Source organism: Sabethes cyaneus, chromosome 2 (genome assembly GCF_943734655.1).
Source record: "Sabethes cyaneus chromosome 2, idSabCyanKW18_F2, whole genome shotgun sequence".
Lineage (NCBI taxonomy): Eukaryota > Metazoa > Arthropoda > Insecta > Diptera > Culicidae > Sabethes > Sabethes cyaneus.
In genome coordinates, this window is record NC_071354.1 from 181921426 (window position 1) to 181942831 (window position 21406).

At 37.6% G+C, this 21406-nt stretch overlaps 3 protein-coding genes and 3 non-coding genes across 11 annotated transcripts in view; 3 read left to right on the top strand and 3 right to left on the bottom strand.

Annotated features, from left to right (window-relative positions):
- The window catches only part of LOC128737532 (acireductone dioxygenase), a 389037-nt gene that overhangs the window by 101344 nt on the left and 266287 nt on the right, over positions 1-21406 (top strand). The gene's annotated exons all lie outside the window — the stretch shown is intronic.
- The window catches only part of LOC128737520 (coronin-1A-like), a 73995-nt gene that overhangs the window by 40876 nt on the left and 11713 nt on the right, over positions 1-21406 (bottom strand). The window lies entirely within an intron of this gene.
- LOC128737535 (uncharacterized) overlaps positions 1-21406 on the bottom strand; it is a 56144-nt gene that overhangs the window by 23526 nt on the left and 11212 nt on the right. The gene's annotated exons all lie outside the window — the stretch shown is intronic.
- On the top strand, positions 6219-6290 carry Trnae-cuc (transfer RNA glutamic acid (anticodon CUC)). Its single transcript has one exon. It is a non-coding gene; the product is annotated as a tRNA-Glu (tRNA).
- Positions 7244-7315, bottom strand: Trnae-cuc (transfer RNA glutamic acid (anticodon CUC)). The gene has a single exon. It is a non-coding gene; the product is annotated as a tRNA-Glu (tRNA).
- Trnae-uuc (transfer RNA glutamic acid (anticodon UUC)) lies at positions 7598-7669 on the top strand. The gene has a single exon. It is a non-coding gene; the product is annotated as a tRNA-Glu (tRNA).

Genomic DNA, 21406 nt, shown 5'->3' on the forward strand with positions numbered 1-21406 from the left:
TCAAAATCTATAATTTTTCGTGACGCTCGCGTTTTTCGATTTTTCGGAATGACACCCTATCCCAAACCTTGCCGTAAGACGTAGTCCTACGTCAAAAGTTTTTTTTTTATTCAATCTGTTTATTTATACGGCTCGCGCACAAAAGCTTTAATAAAAAGTTTTTGTTACACTATATTTTTATCTCTGTCAGTTTTTCGAAAATTGGAATAAATGGCGGCACCCGAAAAGGAATGCCGCGAATTGATTTTGCGCAAGCACCTGGAAAATCCTCAACAATCTTATCGGAACATCGGAAAACAACTCGGAATCGTGCACTTAACTGTGAGTCGTGTGTTTAAGCGTTACTACGAAACTCTAAGCATCGAACAGAAGGAGAAATGCGGTCAGAATTCTATTGTGATCACAAGGGTGTCATGGAAGCGTTTATGGAGAATCCCGATGCTTCGATCAGGGATGTGGCCAAAAAGTAAAATCTGTCCAAGTTTTCCGTTCAGAGAACCAAGAAACGCAAGGAACCTCATACGTGTAGAAGGCTCCAAATCGTGACGTACGGCAAAATACGGCGGGAAAGTCACAGGCCCGGAAACTGTACACCTAGATGCTGACGAAGCTTCATTGGATGATGAGACTTTCGTCAAGGCGGACTTTCGCCAGCTTCCGGGGCTACTGTTCTTCACGATGATGTTCATGATATTCCGGAGGAAATAAGGAAGCAGAAACTTTCAAAGTTTACCAAGAAATACATGATTTGGCAAGCACTCTGCTCATGTGGCAAACGGAGCGCGCCGTTCGTGACTACCGGGAGTGTAAACGGGCCGATCTACCTCAAGGAGTGTCTACAGAAGCGTCTGCTTCCTCTGTTGAAGCAACATGAGGGCCCTAGGATCTTCTGACCGGATCTAGCTTCGTGCCACTAGTCAAATGATGTCCTGGAGTGGTTCGAAAATTATGGGGTTATTTTCGTTTAGTGGGTTTTCCGTACAGAAGAAGCTGCAGCCAGATGTTGTACAGAACCTTAAAAGTGGAGTTAAGCGCAAGGTGCGAGCTTACGGTTATGGTATTGAAGTTGAATGAAATAAATATACCAAGAGCTTACTGATGGGTTATATTTTATTGTCTGAAAGTTTGAAAAGGATCGTTGAATTAGGTAATTTTCTACAGCTTTTCTTCCGTAGCGCAATTTGATGTGGAACACCATTTAGTTACTATATTCAGCAAAGTTGCTTATTTTAGTGTATTCTGCACCTTTTTTTAGAATTTTTTTTTAAGATATTTAAGGAAACAAGAGTTTGTAGCACTCTTATAGGTGGAATCACGGTCACCTTAATAGTGCAGAAAGATGCTCTATATTTTATTAATATTTAAACTTCTCCAAAGACGCATCTCCATTACGCATTATTAATAATGACCGCTTTTCTGCGATGTTGGACCACTTTGAGGCGTAAAATTCTTATCCGAGGATTTGTGGGTAGTCAGCTTTGACGTAAATTTTGTCATCCATCACACAGCAGCTGTATCTGGTCAACATATCCGCGTACCTATAACTTTCTAGCGCAGGTTTCGGCATCAGTTTGCTGGCGTTAATTGCGCTTCTGAACCTTAAATGCATGTTATCCAGCTTTTGCAAGTAGCTTCGTAAAACAGCAACCTTCTTGGCAACATCACGTGTTGAAATATTAGGATTTACGGTGACATTAACCATGACATTTCCCTCCGTCTTCCATGCAAGCTGCTCCTGGTTTCTTTCCAGCTCCTAATTTGTGATCCAATGCCAATCGATCCTTGAACCTTTTCCCACATGCTGGAGATGGCTGAATTACAGATCTTAAGCTTTTCCCTAATGGGGCTTATGGTTCATGGATTTTGATTTTCAGTTCAGGAAAACCGAGTTTTTAGTGTTTTTAGAGAAACTTTGTAGTTCAAACATTTACAGTTCATATTCTGTTTATACATTAATATAGGCAGCCTAAAATTTTAAAAACATTTTCCTAAAAAAATAATAACATCCCAATCACTTTGTACAACAATACAAAATTATCAAAATTCTCTTTGAAAAAGCCTAAATTATGCTACTAGATAGAAGAGAAAACTCTTGTTTAGTTCAAATTCATCAATAAGTGCCGAAAATTAACTTGGAAGGAAAGTAAAAAAATTCTTTGCGGTTTAGTAAATACAGTTACACTTGTAAATATTGAAGCATAAACATATTTTATCAATATGCAAATCAAGGATTTTTCACCAGTGTTGTTGTATTAAACGTAAAGATGCTTACAAACTCAAAATATTTTACCTGCAAAATATATTAAGTTATGCACAAGACCAACAAAATAAATGCTCATAATCGATATCGTGGGCGGGTTTGCCGTTGTAGCGAAGCACAGGATCTATTTTTTCCACGTCATGTTTTTCCATGCTAGCTTCGGTATGGCGGATGACGTCTCATTTTTCCAGCTCGTACGCGAAAAAATTAATTTCCTTCAATGCGATGGAATTTGTTTTTGGTCATAAATGATCGATTATATATGTAGTTATATGTAGGTAGTGGTTGCTGCCAGCGGGAATCACGAGACCACCACGCGGAAAGGTCAATGCCAGACAATGCCGACGTCTGACGGCAATAAAAACAAATGCTCGCAGAACCTGGTTTCAGACTGCCGGTGGGCTAGGGGCTACCCTGTTGCGGTGATTACGAATTTTACGAGTGAAAGTTGGTACAAGTTGATTGATTGTTCGTGACAGGCCCTTCAAAATCGCGAACTGGCATAACATTGCATTTTTCTTTTTCGCAGCGATAGGGGGCCGCCGCTTTCGTCTGGGGTCAAGTAATAACAATCAGGTTCTTGTGGCATGGCAGGTGACCGGTGTATTATCATTTATGTTCCTAAAAGGTCCATAATTTAGGCCACAAATCGGTTGCTTGCTAGTTGTGCGTCACATTTGATAGCACAGTGAAATTATTCGCACAAGCTGAAAGGACGGCTAGACGAAATAAATAAAATTTTACTGCGCTTCCCCACCACATTCACAGAAGCAGTCAGTGGTCTGATAAAAGGAAATAACATAATAATAATCACACCGGTTGGTCGGCTCAGCTCAACGCATTGCGGAGGATGTTGGCTCGCATCTGCAATTCAATAGATGCTGATGAATTTGATTCTCATCCCCTCGATGTTCGCCTTATTTTGCGGGTATGGGTGTATTCCGACGAAACGGATGACTCATCGTCTGATATCTGCGCAGAATCCACATCTTGGATTCGCCGACATGCCTCCACCCGCTCGCCGTTTTTCCTGATGGTGTGGGGTATAAACAACAGTTTTCCGAAAAGGGGGGAATACCTTTTCATCCTCGTTCGCCGAAGGACGTCAATATTTGTGAAATATTCGATATAAAGTAGGCTTTTGTGCGAAGGCACTAATGACTGTCTGCACGTTATAAGGGAACACAACATCAATGGGAAAAATGCTTCAATAAAAATGTCTACGCATTTGCGGGAAAAGTCTGGGTATGGCAGGCGGCATTGCTTTTGAGCAGAAAATCAGGAGCTACTGTTTTGCGCCGCGAGACATATGACCCCTTCTCAGTGGTATAGCTTTAGAGGTGTCTTTTCCGCATATGTACACAGAAGCATGCAACATATGCTTTGCATTGTGTTGTTCTTTCTGAAAGAAGCAACGTTTCAAGTGTGATAGGGAGGGGGAATGGTTAAAGCTAATATAAAGAATGCATTTTGCATTGCTTATTATTGGGGGAAATGTCACAAGAGCAACAAGTTAGTGCTACAACCTACAAGTGCAAATTATTTCAGAATAAAAATATAATCTAAATGCAATAAAAAATTCGTTTTTAGTGATACGAAAAATATCGCTGGCAATGGGTTAATTAATTCTTAACATTATGCAATCCATGCTAGACTTTTGGCCGAACTTTTATAGACCATTTTATTTTGATTTTAGATTCTCTAGAGATTTAGAGATTGCATGTATATTATGTGTGGAACGACGTTGATCAAATAAATACTATCCAATTTGCAACATACAGTTGCAGAAGTCATCTCGCTAATGCTCGGCACAACCGATTAATTAATTATAACGTAACTGCTCTTGTTGATTGCGCACGGAGACCGGTACAGGCCGCTCTGTAGTACGGGCCAGAATCCAATTACACTCATCAGAAGCGAAATATTTTCATAACAACGCCGAAACAATTTAAGAGAAACGACCTTATTGTGACCTGCTTAATGCTTTTGGACAATAGCGTAGAGCAGTAGTATATCAAACTGCTTCTGAAGCAGCTTCAGCCGTGAGCAGATGCAACACAGTACCGTAATGGACTAATGATTCATCACACTCTTGGGAATCAATTGGAATGATCAGACCATTAAAATTATTGGTGTTAAACATTTTCGGTACAGAATTACGTCCGGCTGGCAAACAACTACGACTAAGAGCAATGAGTTTATGGTCATCTCGAATAACTTCCGTGAAACTTATTCTGAAGCAATCTCTAACAACCAGCCACAGTCGGGTGCATGATATAAAATTAATTTATAAATCGAACGACATGCTTGAGAAAAACTCGTATTGGTTCTGCTTATAATTGATCTACAGAAGGTAATACTCCCGTTGAACAACTCAAACGGAAGCGAATTACCATCAAATTAGAATGATGAGCTGCGCAAGACTTCTTTATTCAACCCTGCAGCAGCAACAGCAGCGGCAGCATTCGGATATCAGGATGTAAAACAGGCCGCCTTATTAGCATGCACTTATATAAGAATTCTTAGAGCAATCAAGCCGCAAAAAGCTTGTAAATGAAAGTAATTTTCCTCTCAACACTTTATCTTCCACGAACGTCTGTTGGCTCAGATGATCGAACCGCGAAGGTAGGTAAATCGAATGAATCGAGGCAAACGCGTAAAAGGAAGACGCAACTCAAGGCTCATCGAACTTTTCGTCTGTCCAGCTGCGTCCACCACCATTCGACCCTTGTAGCACTTGCAGGCTACCGTCAGCAATCGCAGCCGTTCGTATTTAAGGAACTCCGACGCAAACTGAACAAAAGCACCGGAGGTGTCCGTGGTGTTTGTAGAAATTACACTTTCGATATGGTTAAGGTCTGCAGTGCTTCCCGTATTTGACTAGGGTTGGCAGGCTATATATACTCATATGGATACTTTTGCAGAAGGATGATTTATCGAAGTTTAGCTGCAATGGATTCGGTACAACGATGAGAACTGTGATTTTCAAAACACGCCGAAGGCACTTGGAGGCCGAACCTCATTTTCTTTCCTCTTGCTCTTTTGCAAAGGCTCGGTGAAGTTATGCAAAACAAACTTTAGATAGTTTGCGGAGAGCTGCGCAAAAAACGATTACTTAATTGTTACGCACAGAAATTTACTCGCCTGAGGAGGTTAGGAGCAGCATTGAGTTTGTGCCGCAAGGTGATTGTATGCTCTCGATTCACTAATGGGATAAGTGTGATCGAAAGATCACCGATGCATGTGGCTTGTTTGTGGTGAGTCTCCGACAATTGATAATTACACATCGCACAGCATCAATCGCAACCGCAACCGCAAGACAACCGCCGCAATGGATGAAAGTTAGGTGTGGTGTAGTCATTTGCAACTATTGATTCGAAGATCCACGCGAAATGTATCCCCGAAAGAAGTGTGCAGTCAGTGGTGGTATGCAATTGACCTCGAAATCAAGTTGTTAAACAACAAATGTTTGACATACTCGGCTAATGATTTGTTTACGTTCGAAGTGTTGGATGACCAATAATAGAAAAAATGCAAACTATGGTTTTGTTTAATATCACTGCCATTTTTTGGTTTATATAAAATAGAAAAGTACTTAAAGCAATGTTTTTCAGTTGAATTCAAAAATTACCGTTGCTACTCTTCTCACAGTTATACTACTTTAATGGCGAAACATTTAGTTTTTTGCATTTTCCTTTAAAAAGTATCTTTTCTGATCATCATGTAAATAAATGTGTACGTAAAAAATTTTTCAATAAAGAATGCATTCCCAGTAAGATTTTGTCATCCGACGTTACAATGCAAGCAAAAGTTTCGCTGGAAAAAACTGTCCGTTGTCGTGCGACAAATTCTTACTGGGTTCTTATACCTACTAACTTCACTGTTTCATTTTCTTCGGAACTATTCTACATTTCTAAATACTAGGTACTAGCACTCTGGTATCACAAGTGGACAACAATCCCATATTGTCTAGTGGTTAGGATATCCGGCTCTCACCCGGAAGGCCCGGGTTCGATTCCCGGTATGGGAAGTTTTTTTTTATTTTAAGTAAATTCAATTTTTTGTTCGTCACATTTCATTGCGATAAATCGAAACTCGATTTTATGTTAGATCAGTAATATAATTGGAAAAGAATTCTTTTCTTTTGGTTCAACTTCTACAAAACACCAATAATCGTTGCCTTGTTTTGTCAACGTATTTGTTGTCATAAAAGAGAATAGTTAGAACCTAAGAAATTTTGCTTAGTTCAAACAATGTGGCAGTAGAGCTGAATTAAAACATTATAAAATTCACTAAAAATTGTCTTGACATAAATGGATTATCAAATTTATCGAACAGCTTTGAAACCTTTCCGAACCGAACCCTTCGAGAATAGTGCGAAATTTTGTAGACTGGCACAGTTAATAGGCCAAAATGTTCGAAAACAATATTTAAAAAATTCAAAGTTTCTTATTTTTGCAGAAAGGAAAAGGGAAGTTTTCAAAGGAAAATTTCAGATTTTCTCGAACATTGCTTTATTTCAGAAACTTATCACTCTTAAATTGAGTATCAGAGATCAAAAACATCCGAAAAAGTAATTGCAGGAAAAATTTTATCTGGAAATGGTTTTTAACAAAATTTCCCACGGAAAAACCAAAGGAAAAATAATGTTCTGCCTCATGGAAAATGTTCAAAAATTTGCTTTTTTTATTATTCATTTCATGACCTTTTAGTGATGACGCCAATTAAAATTTTGTTAAAAACTTTTTCAAGATAAAACGTTTCTAGGATTGTTGAAAAAATTGCTTTTTCATTAAAAAATATTCTAGGGTGCTTGGTTAAAATTATGAATTTTTGAAATAAATATAATGCCCGTAAAGTGAAACAATCTTATTAATTCCCACGATTGAAAGCACCACTCAAAATTAATCAAAATTAACAAAAATATCCATGAATAAATCATCGCAATTCAAATGCACATTCTAAAAAACTTACAAAAGAAACTTCCCATACCGGGAATCGAACCCGGGCCTTCCGGGTGAGAGCCGGATATCCTAACCACTAGACAATATGGGACTGTTGTTCACCGCGAGCTATAACACCTATCTGAAATGCAGCGGATGACGAACAAAGCTATAACGATCGTTCACGTATGAATGCTCAGCCGCAGCAAATTTGTTTCTGTTCATGTCCGAACTGTTGTGAAGCAGCGTAAAGCGTAACGTAAAAATAATTCAGCTACCTCAGCTACGGATGAACATAGGTAGGTACAGAAAGTCAGAAACGTTAAAAATGGAAATTTGAAATAAGTCACGCTTGGTAGCAATTGAACTGCTTTTAAAGCTAGGCATACATCTGTCCCATATGGTCTAGTGGCTAGGATATCTGGCTTTCACCCAGAAGGCCCGGGTTCGATTCCCGGTATGGGAACAACTTTTTTATACAATAAGTTTTCTTAAATTTAGCTAGATTTTTTTAGTAAGAATGATAGTTGAAAAGGTGTGGGTAGAACATTGAATTAGATAACATAGGATGAAATTAACATTTTCATTTAATATTAAAATCAACGAAGCAACCAGCCCTCAGGCAGGTCGATGAAATAATGGACTTGTACTGAGAATGTAAAAAACGACGAACGACAAGAAAGCGCACAATATTTTTCAGAACATGATCACATCTATGAAATAAAGGATTGATAGTTTGAATAAACGAGAATTCCGCCAGTAAAAGTACTGCTTTCGCTTCCGCTATGCGGTCGGTCTGGGATGAAAAAGGGGCGAAAACAGACAATGAAGTAGTTCATCTTTTTGCATAGAATTGCAACAAGCATCAGGCTGCAATACGGATTTAATTAACGACCATTGACTGTTGTTGTTGTCGTCGTCTAAACTGCTTAAGAATCGACGACTCTCATCGCTTGATGGGAAGAACACGACTTTCTCACGGAGACTTCAATTAATTACTACAACTCCGCAAAAACAGTGCCTACAGAACATTAAAACATGTCGACAATTCTTACGCTCGTAATAAATGCTAATGTACATAGACTAAATTCAAGTACGCAGCCTATATAATTTTGTTTCCTTCCAATAGTCAATGAAAGTGATTCTCAAATTTACTTGTGATAGAAACACAGTGTTACTCTTAATTATAAACAGTTAGATACAAATAAGAAACGGTTGTCAAAGAGTTGCATGTCGTAATCGATTACCAAGCTTCACAAAAAAGCCCGGAGATGAAGAGCAAAAAATAACAGACAAAAAACTTACAGGCCGAGAAGTTGCCCTCGTTTTTTTCGAGATTTTACATTGTGTTTGGTTGGATCCATAATTACCTGAAATATAAAATGAACGAAAAAATGTAAAATTAGATGATTGCTTTTAGGTGAAATTAAAAACATTTCCATAAGCGTAATAGAATATTTAAAAAAAGTTAATTGTAATATGTTTCAATAGATGAACGGCTTGGTATTAACTGTCTACTTAACTGTCTGTAATAACACTTTGCGTAACACTGAGACAAATAATACAATTATCTTGTACTACACATGAGAACAATCATAGAATAAAGTTATTTGTTTTGTATTACGTATGTATAATAAAATACCCACTGTATACGTATAGCTTCACCGGAAATATCAGGTACTTTCACTGACGCCTAACCTGGCGACCAAACAATTATGAACGTGAGAATACTGAACCATTCGTAATAGCAATTTAATGAATGTCATCGCGAAATTTAATGGCGATACTATAGAATGCTGTAGCTGTATGGCCATCACCACACCATCATCATCGTCACTAGCAGAACACTGCTGAGTGTCATGATTAAAAATTCAATTTCGCCACCACTCGAAGCCATTTGGGAGGCCAGCATGAGCCAGCAGCAGCGGGTTGCACAGATTACCCACCGATTCGATTTGTAGAGCGTGACGTTTCCGTGCTTTCGATACCCCTTCTACGAACGATGCCTTATGTCAGCGAACGGGCGAAAGGAAAGCAATGATGTACCGCTATGTACGTGTGATTGTACCGACACTGTCAACCTCGGACGTAAGGCCGGGGTTACCTTCCTGTGGGGTTAATGTCAATACGTAGTACGATTTGCATGCCCCTCTCCCTCGACGATGATTTTTATATGTTTAAAATAAATCGCACATACATACAGTATATACAGTGTATGAAATTTAATCAAAATATTTGAAATGATTTTTTTATTTGCTGAATATGAATTAATTTCAGTAGTAAATTTAACAGCTATTAAGTTATTTTCACAAAAATGATAAAACAATGATGGTCTAATCGTGACGGTCCGAACACTAAATGAAATAAAAGATTTCTAGGTGAATCTCGAATATTCTTAACCATACCAATACTCTAAATTTTAAATAAGATTATAATATTAGCTGTATCATTCCATAAACCTTTGGCTTTTTCCTGTGATTTCCAATTGTAAAATATGAACTTGGAAACAGAATGAATTCAAACACTTATGCTGATAAAGAAAACGTGTATTATTATTATGGCATTAACATAATTATAACCACCCCCATAAAGCCGAGACTCAAGGAAGTCACCAAAGGAATAGAAACTAATATCTATAACCATTAAATTTCCTGGCGAGTTGCCCAATAGTGTCAACACAAAATATGTTTGGCATATGCTGAAACAATACACAAAGGATGGTTTTATTATCGTTCCAGAACAGTTACAAAAACCAAAAACGATGCTTTGAATTTCTACCTGAGCTCGCTCGAAAGTTCAAAACGAAATAAACTTGAACTGAATGGGTACGAGAAATTAATAACGACAACTGCTGAGTCGGTAAACACCTAGCTATAGCTAGTCCTGCCGAAAGCGTTTACAATTTCATCGGAAATTGGTTGTAGAATGAAAATAAGAGAAACGGCAAAAGTGTTTACCTGATTCAAGAAGCAGAACTAGAAGAACTGGTGTGGCAAACAAATTAAAGCAGGTGTTCGACTTGACCGAGTATAAATCCGATACGAGGAAAAACAGTGATAGACAACAATCGGGACAGAACAGACAAAACTACCGCTACGGATGATATTATTATTATTAGATTAATATTAGATTACGATCTGTCAGAGGGAATGCTTAATGATTGGTCCATAGCAAACGAAAATGAGCCACAATTGATAATACAAATTTTTCAAATAAAAAGGTTAATCTGTGTTACTTGTTCCTACTGATTTTCAAGTGCTTTTTGGATTTTTTATGGGAAAACTAGAGAGAGTTTTTTCAATCATTCTTTTTGCCAATTATTTCACTTCCATTCTGCTTCAATCTTCATTTTGTTAGACTGTCATTAATTTGTTCCCTTCGGCTTAGGAAGAATATAATATTATGGTATACCTATAACTTAAATAAAAGAAAATTGATTGCAGGAAATGTCATTTGAAAATGTCATTTCAACAAAACTAAGTGACGTTAAATTGGATTTGGTATGTTCATTTTGGAAGATCCCGGGATTCCATCAATGAAGAAAGTTAAGGGCCAAACAGAATGCTGCGTCAACGCAACCGTCAGCGTCAATTTGACAGTAAACCCACGGGAAAACTGTCAGAATAACGCTGACGGACGCGTTGACGCAGCAGCATTCTGCTTGACCCTTTACTTCTTCAGCAAATTTGATGAGTAGATCTAAACCGTTCGGTTAGTGGACACAGTTTGGTAAATTTTTCACTAGACAGCATGTTTTTCTATGTTGGGTATTTCTATCACAGCGACCATTTGTTTGATCTATTGTGCCATATTCCCCATTTTATTTCATTACTAGCTGACCCGGCAAACTTCGTACTGCCACCAATTGAATTAAATGCCGTAAATAGTAAATTTTGGATGTACTCAAAGTGTAGGTTAAGTTTTGTGTGTTTTTTAGAAGTTTATCTTTTGAGGGAATGGTTAATTGACTACCGGATTTTCATAGAACATCTGTTTCTTACAACTGTGCTAAACCATTAGTTAGAAATGACAATCAAAATCGTAAAATTTATTGCCAAATATACGCTAAAAACATGTGAAAAATGTTGATTTTTCAATTCTCAGTACCCAACAGTTGTGCTGAGTGTCAATTTATTTTTTGTAAAAGTAGACTCGATAACGCCTAATTCCGTCTACTGCAGCTAACTGACTAATGATATGCAATATACATTCAAAACTTTTTGAGAACAGAATCATTGCACCACCAACTATATTTTCATTGCCGCCAAATCTATGATTGTTCTGTTCAACGCCCTCAAATGTTTTCTTTCGCCTTTGTGCATTCCCCCATTATTGATTTAAAATTTTGCATGTTCTTTTTCACGCAAATTTTTGCTTTATTAAACATATAATTTGTTGACACTTTCGATTTCCTCTATCGAAATCAGAGCTTTGTTGTGATTGCCACCGTAATTTTTGAATTTAAATTTGATTTTATTTGCTAATTTCATTTCTTGCTGGGCTCCTCAAACATACGAAAATGCAAATAAATGTACGCCTTGTCTTAAACCCTTTTTTGTCTTCTTTATTACTTTGGTATTTCAAAACAATTTGAAACAGAATTATAATTTTATGAGCCTTTTTGCACTTTTAGAAGTCTAATCAGAAGAGAAAAGGACAAAAAATAATTAACGTTGTTTTCAATACGATTTATTCTAATGGGTTACATGTACTTTTAGTGTTAATTTATTTTAGCTAATATTCTTTTCAAGTACACTTTTCAATTAAATTTAATACATAAAGTATATTCTTCACTTGACGGTCATATAACTTCATACCTAATTTTTAGTCATTGAAACATTTGTAAACATGCATTAAAAACGCATACAACGTAAAAAGTTTCCAGTTCTGGTTAATTTCATTAATTTGATAAATGATGTGAAAGAATTAGTTTTAGACTATTAGGCTCTTTTATAAACTGAACCCCCAACGCATTATACAACATTTATTATTTTTTAAATTTGCTAGCCCATAAAACTGTTTATTAGCAAGAATAAAGATTCTGTTTCAATATATGTATATTGCATACCATATTAACGGACAACTACAGCAGACGGAATTAGGCATTATCTAGAGCTATCGAATTTACTTTTACAAAAAATAAATTAACAGCTAGCTTAACTGTTGAGTGCTATAAATTGAAAAATCAACATTTTCCACATGTTTTCAATGAATATTTGGCAATAAGTTTTAGGATTCTGGAAAGATTACCATTTCTAACTAATGTTGATTTCAGATAATCGCCGCCACCGCAATGTTTGTTCGATTTAATCGACGTTTTTCGGCGAAATAAGTATGAAGATTTTTCCGGACGTTTCGAGCTACTACTGGTCTTCGCTCATCATCTGCGGACAACTTTTTCGTCTATTAGGTTCTACTTGGACTTGGAGAAAGATAAACCAAGTAGAACCTAATGGACGAAAAAGTTGTCCGCAGATGATGAGCGAAGACCAGTAGTAGCTCGAAACGTCCGGACTAACTGGTATTTAAAAATCTTCATACTTATTTCGCCGAAAAACGTCGATTAAATCGAACAAACATTTCTAACTCAGTTTCTAAGTATTTCAGTATTCAGTATTTCTAACACAGTTGTAACGAACAGATGTTCTGTGAAAATCAGGCACTATTGACCATTCAATCAAAGTTACCCTCATCAACATGTTTGTTAGCCCAGCAACGACGCTTCATATTGAATGCGACGCCGGTTGATTTGCACCGATAATAATCATAGTAGTTTAAAATATTGTCTATGCGACGAATGGCGGGAAAAGTAAAATATCGGTTTTTTACTATTTTTCAGTTTTTCGCGTAGATTTTTAATATTTTTTTTGCGTATAAACCTGAAGCAAACCAAAACACATCAACTGAAAAAAGAATCATGCAATTCCATCCTGCCGTTTTTGAGTTTATCCCTTACAAACAAACGAACCAACTTGGTTTTATTATATAGATAGGTATAGCTATGTTGTCAAGATGACGCACCACTACTAGAAGCATTTATCCAGTCCGGTAATACACTTAGAATGAAGTGCGCTACTGTACTGGGAGTTGTTCTCCATCAGAGGGTTCTAGCAGTCTTCTGTCGAAGAACTTTAATCTTTTATTAAAAATTGCCGGACAGCGGCATAACAGCTGTTCAGAGTCTTCTTTTTCTATATGCCACAGAAGCGTCAAATATCATCTTGAAGTTTTCCTATAAGCTTTAGGTGGCCAGTCGGCTTCGTCCTGGTCAAGCCATCTAGCACGTTGGGTCCCTCTATTCCTGGCACCGACGGGGCAAAGTGGGGCTGATTGACTCGGCGCTCGGACAAAACCTCATAACTTCTTTCCTATGCTTCGTAGAGCTTTATTGTCTTCAACAACATTGTTTGTTATAAAATTTCGCATCTTTTTGTAAATTTTACGTAGTTGTATTTTTATTCCTATAGATGGCGTTGAGATCTAACTTTTTCAATAATGACTTTAGAAATATTGTGTTTTCAGAAAAGTTGTTTGCTCTATAAAGTTATGTAAAGTTACTGAACATACCAAAATTGTAGGACTTACGGGAATCAAGTTATAAATATTTTAAATACACATTTTATTCAGCGTGTAGTCGAAATTGGTAGTCGGACGACCTCCTCTACAAATTATCACAATCTATATATCAAGAGTAATTTAGTATCATTATTCTGGTGTAGGGTAAATCAACCATTTGTGGACCTTTCTATAAATTATTTTGAACTCGTAACGCTAAACACTCAACCGATGGCACGTACAATATTAGTAACTTCCGAATAAGCCTAAAAATATCAATTTATGCTGCAAATCTCTATATTTTACATATTTTTTAAAACAGTTTGGAATGTCCATTTTCCTTTTATGGACCTTAGTGGTATACAATAGATTAACGACCGGGTCCATTATAGGAATTCTAGTGTATTTTGCATGGAGAGGGTCCGCTAATGGCGACATTTTTTGCATTGTTAACCCTATAATGGATCCTCACTTGTTGAAAATGTCGATTTTAAAGCATTAATAATGAAATGCAACTAAAATTTTATAAACTCAAATGTGTGTCTTGTTTAGTCTGTTCTGTTTCATGTCATATATCCTCAGGAATAAGAAGTATAAGCTAATAAATACCGATATTTTATCCGAGGGATCATTACAGGTAAAGGGTTTACTATATAGGTTACCTTACCCTACTATCTGCTTTAGTGCATTCATGTGTTTTTGATAGATTAACAATTTTAACCGATTTGAGAAGTCATTTCTCATTGCAAAGATGAAAATATTTCATATTTTTTTGCTCTGCTAGCCTTTGTTCTGATTTTTAAAGGATAAATTACGGACATCTTTGTATATTTTATGGTATGCCTCTCGATCATTTGTAATACTAAGTTTCCGTAGTACGATCTCCGTTATATTTGAAATTTTTGTTTCATTAGTTTGGCCATACGCAGCAAAAGGATACGGGTGGCGAGATAGGCTGTCATCGGCCTCAGCCAAAGCCAAATTCGGAAAACTAATATCTCCGAACATCGCAACTAGTAGCAAGTTATTTTTTGCTTATTACTATATTACGTTTCCTTGTGGGCGCCCTTTCACTGCTCTAACGCTGAGAGAAGGTTTGCTGAAATCTCTCTGTTTGATAACACTTCGCTAATCCAGTAGAAGATAGATATATCAAAACCCGTCATAGCCGTAATAATTGACTTATGATATGAATTATCAAATGCGCCTTCTATGTCAAGGAAGGCAGCTAGTGAAAGTTCTTTCGCTTCAAAAGACTTTTCTAGTTTTCTTGCTACCGTTTGTACTACTGTTATTGTAGATTTGCTTCCATGATATTTGCTCAAAGGATTTTTTGCTAAATAAAATGACTTCATATACTCACCAATAACTTTTTCGATTGTTTTTAACAAAACGATAAGCTTGTCGGCCTGAAGAATTTTGGTGCAGACAGCATCAGTATACGAGTAAATTTTTGTCTGTGCCAGTGTACGAATAAATCAAACCAATTTTTCACACCAGTTACAAAAAACAATAATTGGGCAGATAGAATGGTCGTTCTACAACAGGAACTGCACATTTTAAACGTTCTACATGATAATTTTTATCATAGAAAAAACCTCGTGAAAGTAAATTTATGAATTTTTATTTATTTTTGATTGTCTTTTCATATTATATGCTTCTATATTTCAACCTGCATACTTTGAAGTCGGTTCTAACGTGCTCGTTATAAATTTAGCTTCCTGTTTTTTGGACTTCTCGCTCGAATGTATCGAGCACCCTTCACCGGCCGATGACTTATAATAAACGCAACGGTCGGTGGTGGTACGAATCGTAGGTGAGTACAATGATTTAATGAATATCACCGAATGTACTGCAGTTCCGTGCAAGGACACAGGATACGGACCACTGCCATGGTCACACTAACTAGTTAAAGCTCTGTCGATAATTCGAGGCGTAATGTCTGGTTCGAAGGAGTCATAAATAAAAGCAGGAAAATATTAAGGGAAGTCCCGCTGACGTTGATCGTTCACAATTGGCGAAGCGTGAGAAATTTTGTAATTATTCACCCATTCAACCTCTGCGGCTGCGGGACAGGATTTGTTTTTTTGTTGAAGCAAAAATACTGTCAATGCATGCGATCAGCATCGCACCAATAATAATTTAAGTACACATCGGTAGTTGAACGATTGGTGATCGGGATAAGTTTAATTATTTTGTCTGATATATGGCTCAACTTGGGCAAAGAAGGTCACGAATAAAAACGAAACGAACTACTAAAAGGTTCGGTTTGGCGTATCCGTATAGCTTCGCACCATTACAGTGAAGTTAATTATCAGTAATAATACGTTTTACGAGGTGACCACTTAAACGTACGCTTTTGTAACATACAAGATTTTTTTAATAAGACAGTAAATGGAGTTATAAAAGATTAAAATATGAAGGTTTAAACTATAGAGAATTTAAAATAAAAACTTCACAAGTAGTTTTAAAAGTTAAATGTATTAATTATCAACATCCTTACAAGATGTTCTACACAATAAAGACAATAAATCTTATTTCAGTCATCGAAAATCGCAAATTTGGACAACTCACCAGCGGTACCACATAAGGAAGTGTCCGTTCAGACTTCAGAGTTCTGCATCAGAGATGCTCTTCAAATAATAATAATAATAACAACAAAACAATAGCCTTAGACTGCACGGATTATTCCATTGCGATCAGCTGACGCCACACGTACTCTGTCATGATTAAGGCAGAGCAATGGCGATCGCAAATATTATCACGATTATTAAAATATTTATTAATTCACAACCGCTGCGAATATGAAATGTTTATTATTCAGCTGAGCAGATTCCAATCAGAAGGAGTGAGTATGTGAGCAGAAAACGAAATAATATTCATTCCGCGCCTTAAATCGGGAAATCGGTAGATTGATGATTTATACCTTCAGGGTTAGTATTCAGTTACCTACAAGAAATAAACGTACTGAAATAAACGTTTTCGACAAAACTGAAAGCAATATAACAATCTGTTTAACACATGGTAAATCGGTTTCCAGGTAAACCATTTCGTCGCACGTTTTGACAGTATCTTCGTGTTCAAGCATTTTGTCAGAATGCGTAGAAAATTATCCCAAAAATGCAAATTGTGCTTTTATAATGGCGCTGTTGTAGTAGACTATGGTGCAACACCCTTAAACATTTCGTTCGGCAGACGTGATTGTAAACTATTCAAATTCAAGGGCATCTAGTGTTGTTTGAAAAATCAATTGTGCTCAACCAATTATGTCACGCCTTATAGTGCACCGGGTAAGACGTCAAAACATTGAAAGTTCTGCTTAGCATATTGGCGGATGAGTTGTGTTGTTTTTCTTTTCGGCTGCTTTTCCACGATACACGGGAACCGTCTCTGTCTATAAACGATGGAGCAACTATATAAACATCAACCACACTGGGATTTATTTTTACGTGGGTTTTCCTCTTTTTTCCAATAAGCACAATTTTAACCCGCAAAAAGAAGATCTTAGTATGGTGCTAAACAGTGATATGTGATACGTGCTCCGCCGAATCCCTGAGTCGTCGTCCGTCGCTTGCTTAGTAACCCTTCGTTTATGGTCGAAAATAACAATGAAACCAAAACAATGCTGTCATATCCAATCATACCGTACACGGAAACTGATGCATTGTTAAACATGCCGTCGACGACGATGATGATGATGATGATGATGATGATACTACCAACGATACTGATGATAGAGACTGGGTCAGTGGTGAACATATGTAGTTTTAATCGAATTTTCCGGCCATTTACTCCAGCCATTAATCTTAATCTCCTGAAACATGAACAACTGCTTTCACGTTAAATGATTTTGTTTTCTTTGAGGAAATTATAGCTTACAGTAATGTTTTATGTTTGTGATATTGCACAATACCTAATAAGGTAACTTGTTTCCGCAAAGATTGGGTTACAGACAAAAGATAGGAATTTGACGACAATTTACTTTCCCGAAATAAAGCGTTTTCGATAGTCCATTCGACAGATGGTTTAAGTTGATGTTTCATGATTGAGATAGAAACAAAAATAATGCTTATCAAGAGTTTGTTTCGTGAGAAAAAGTAATTTAAGTGCTTTTAGACTCACCTTATGCAATACATACTATAATAACAGATTCTAAGCTATCATCTGATTCATCACGTGCTCGAGACATATCGATCCTGCAAAACTTCCCAAACATTACATTACATTACATTGCCTTGGTGTGCCCTGTCGACACTTGGTCTGATGGGGACGTGAAACGTGTAAATAATTCATGCCTCCACATGGTAAAATTATACCATCCCAACTGCCACGCGACTCGCTTTCCTTCCGTTGCTGGCGCTTGGCGCCGGAGCGCAAACGGACATGCCGACTGCCGAGGCGTCATTTTCTATTGTGTCGGATTCGGTAGCCACTATGTGTCGTTCGTTCGTTCGTTGCTATTGCTAGACCTAATTGACATGTAGTCTAATCACGCTCGGGAGCGAGGTCGTGGTCACCATGTGCTGGAAACGCGCCATCCAAATCAAACATTTGAAACAAAGCAAAAATGGCGATTAGTCGCAAGTGTAAATCGAGCGCGAAGAGGACTCTTGCTGGCACCAAGCTTTACTGTTATGGCCTTTGCGTGATTGCTTTTTTTCTCTTCCTATTATGGTCCTACTTTCCCACAATGTTTCGTGTCATCATTTCTTAGTTTCGTTTGTCTTTTAATGGAAGGAGATATTTATTTACCCATTTTCAGTCTGTACAGAGTATACGACTAAATGCCCAAATCCTCAATTTATTAAAAAAACGTAGTCGAGAAGTGTTGCTCAACAGGAAAGGGATTAAGCAATAAAGAAGGTTATTTACATTATATTTTGATATTTTTTTGAAACGATGGTTCTACAATTGATGAAGGGACGGTAGGGGAAAGAAATGAAAAGTCCTTTTGTCCAGCGCCTCTATGGTTCAAAGGTACAAGTACCAGCGAACCACATGCCCTGGCGGATGTTGTGGGTTCGAATCCGGTTGTAATCTCAGATTACAGCTTGGTTCGACTCATGCACCTACCAGCATTGGACAAAAGGTAGGAGTCAAAATGACTACTTGTCAAGCATAGCTACCAATACCCCCCCCCCCCCCTTCCTTTCCGCTCTTCCCCTCCTTCACCAAAAAATTTTCATTTCTTTCCCCTACCGTCCCTTCATCAATTGTAGAACCATCGTTTCAAAAAAATATTAATATATATGTATGACCTCATTTCAAGGTCAAGACTAAAAATTTGAGATTAGTCTATTATATTTTGCTCCAAGATCGTTGAGGCAATTATTTACAAACATGTGTTGTTTCGGGTGAAAAGCTATATTTCCACATCATGGATTTCATCCAGGAAGATCGGTAGCAACTAATTTGCCGTAGTTCACCTCGTTATGTCTACGCACTATGGAACAGGGTAACCAGACCGACGCAATTTACACTGATCTGAAATCAGCTTTTAATCGTGTCGACTATGAAGTGTTGCTAGCCAAGCTGAACAAATTAGGAGAGTCATCTAGCTTGCTTTCCTGGCTAAAGTTATTTACGCAATCGTAAAATTGCCGCTAAACTGGGGACTTCTCAATCGAGGTGGTTTCAGAGCGGCTCAGGAGTACCTCAAGGCAGCATTTTAGGACCACTGCTATTTGTTAACGACGTCACTCGTCTGCTGGAACAAGACTGTGCTATGCTGACGTAAAAATTTATTTCCTTATTGAGACCGCCACAGATTGTTTATGACTGCAAAAATGAGTCAATTTGTTTGCCGATTTGGTGCAGATCTAACCATATATTATTTAGCAATCAGAATTGCACTGTTATCAGTCAATCTTCAACAAATCCAGTCAATTTATCTGCTTCACTGGTTACGTGACTGAGGAGTATACCAAGCTGAGACGTGAAATGGAATAGATTGGTAGTGTTGAAGTACCCTTTAGCGAGAAGGGTAGAATCCGCATAGGCAACAGTGTTGTAATCGACGGAGACGAGCTCGAGGTGGTAGACAAAATTGTATACCTCGGGTCGCTGGTGATGTCGGGTAATAACTGCGGCAGAGAAATCCGCAAACGTATTCTTGCCGGAAGTCGTGCTTATTGCTGACTCCACAAGACCCTAAGATCTGGTAAGACTTCACCGCCGTACTAAGTGTATCATGTGTATCATCACAATCTTCCACGCGATTGTGAGGAACATGCTGCTCGTGTCACAAATGCTGAAGTGTATGGTGATACAAAACGCTAATAAGACCAGTAATCCTGCACGGACAGGAGGCGTGGACAATGATGCTCAAGGGAATTTGCAAGCACTTGCCGTTTTCGAACGTGGTGTGGTTAAGACTATCTTTGGCGGGGTAAATGAGAACGGTGTATGGAGAAAAAAGATAAATCACGAGCTGATACAACTCTTCGGTGAACCTAGGGTTTAGAAAAAAAGGATACAATGGGCGAGACACGTTGTGAAAACTCTAATCCCATTGTTGATATCAGAGACAGAGGTGCGCAACCGCCTAGGATGATAAACCAAGTGGGGCAAGATATAGGAAGTGTGGGACTTAAAAGAATTTAAATATTCCAACATCCAAGCACCGAGTATGTTGGCGAAACACTGTTATGCAGGACAAATTCTAAAGGACATCGCACCAGAATAAGTAAGTAAGTAAGTTTTGCTTTGCAAGCCAAAGTTCTAGAGATTTGCGGTCTTCTACAAAAAAAACTGTTTTAAGTACTTCGATATTTGTCTAGAACAATGTGTTCTTGTAAAACGCAAGAAACAAAACTTATGTATGAAAAACTAACTTGTAAGGAACTTCCAAAGATAATGTTTCATAACATCAGCTCCGGAGTATTTTGGAAGTTAAATCTTTCGGCACGAAATTCACATTACATATTTCCACTTATACCACTCCAGCACGTGCTTTGCGTAATGGCATGAAGCAAAATCCGGCCATAAGATCGTAGAACACTTGTGAGACTTCAGAAGAGAAAGAAGTCGCTTTTGGAGACACTATTTCAAATACACCTGTTCATTCATGGTAACTGTAGTCTCAGAAGCCATATTTCGTTTTCCACATGAACAAATTGCTTGCCAAATCAAGAATTTCTTGGCAAACTTCGACTTCTTCTGTTTTCAGAGGTTCTCTGGAACACCAAACTTATCCTTTGCAATGAAAACCTGGTTCCCCGGATTTTGGTTGAAGTCCGCTTTGGGTCCGCACGTAGATCATGTCGTCCATAACGCAGTAGCGTGGTTTCGTCAGATCTTCATCGCAATACTTCCGGGCATGGCTTTTCACGACCGTATTCTGTTGGAGCCTCTGAACCTTGAACGTACATAATCCAGTTCTAGTTTTTGCCTTCTGCGTGAAACTTTTGCTCAGATTTAATTTTTTTTGCCACATCACATCACTTACTTCGATGAAGTAAGATAGTAAAATAATAAATAAATAAATTTTATTCAAAATTTGTCAGCACCATGAAAACCCATAGTCCAAAAAACTATTCATTCCAAAAAATAAACGTCCTCTGATAATGTACTTCGCACCACATTGACAGACTTAAGAATTTTCTGTTTACAATTTCAAAAGATTATAATCCTTTTTTCCTTTTTTCGG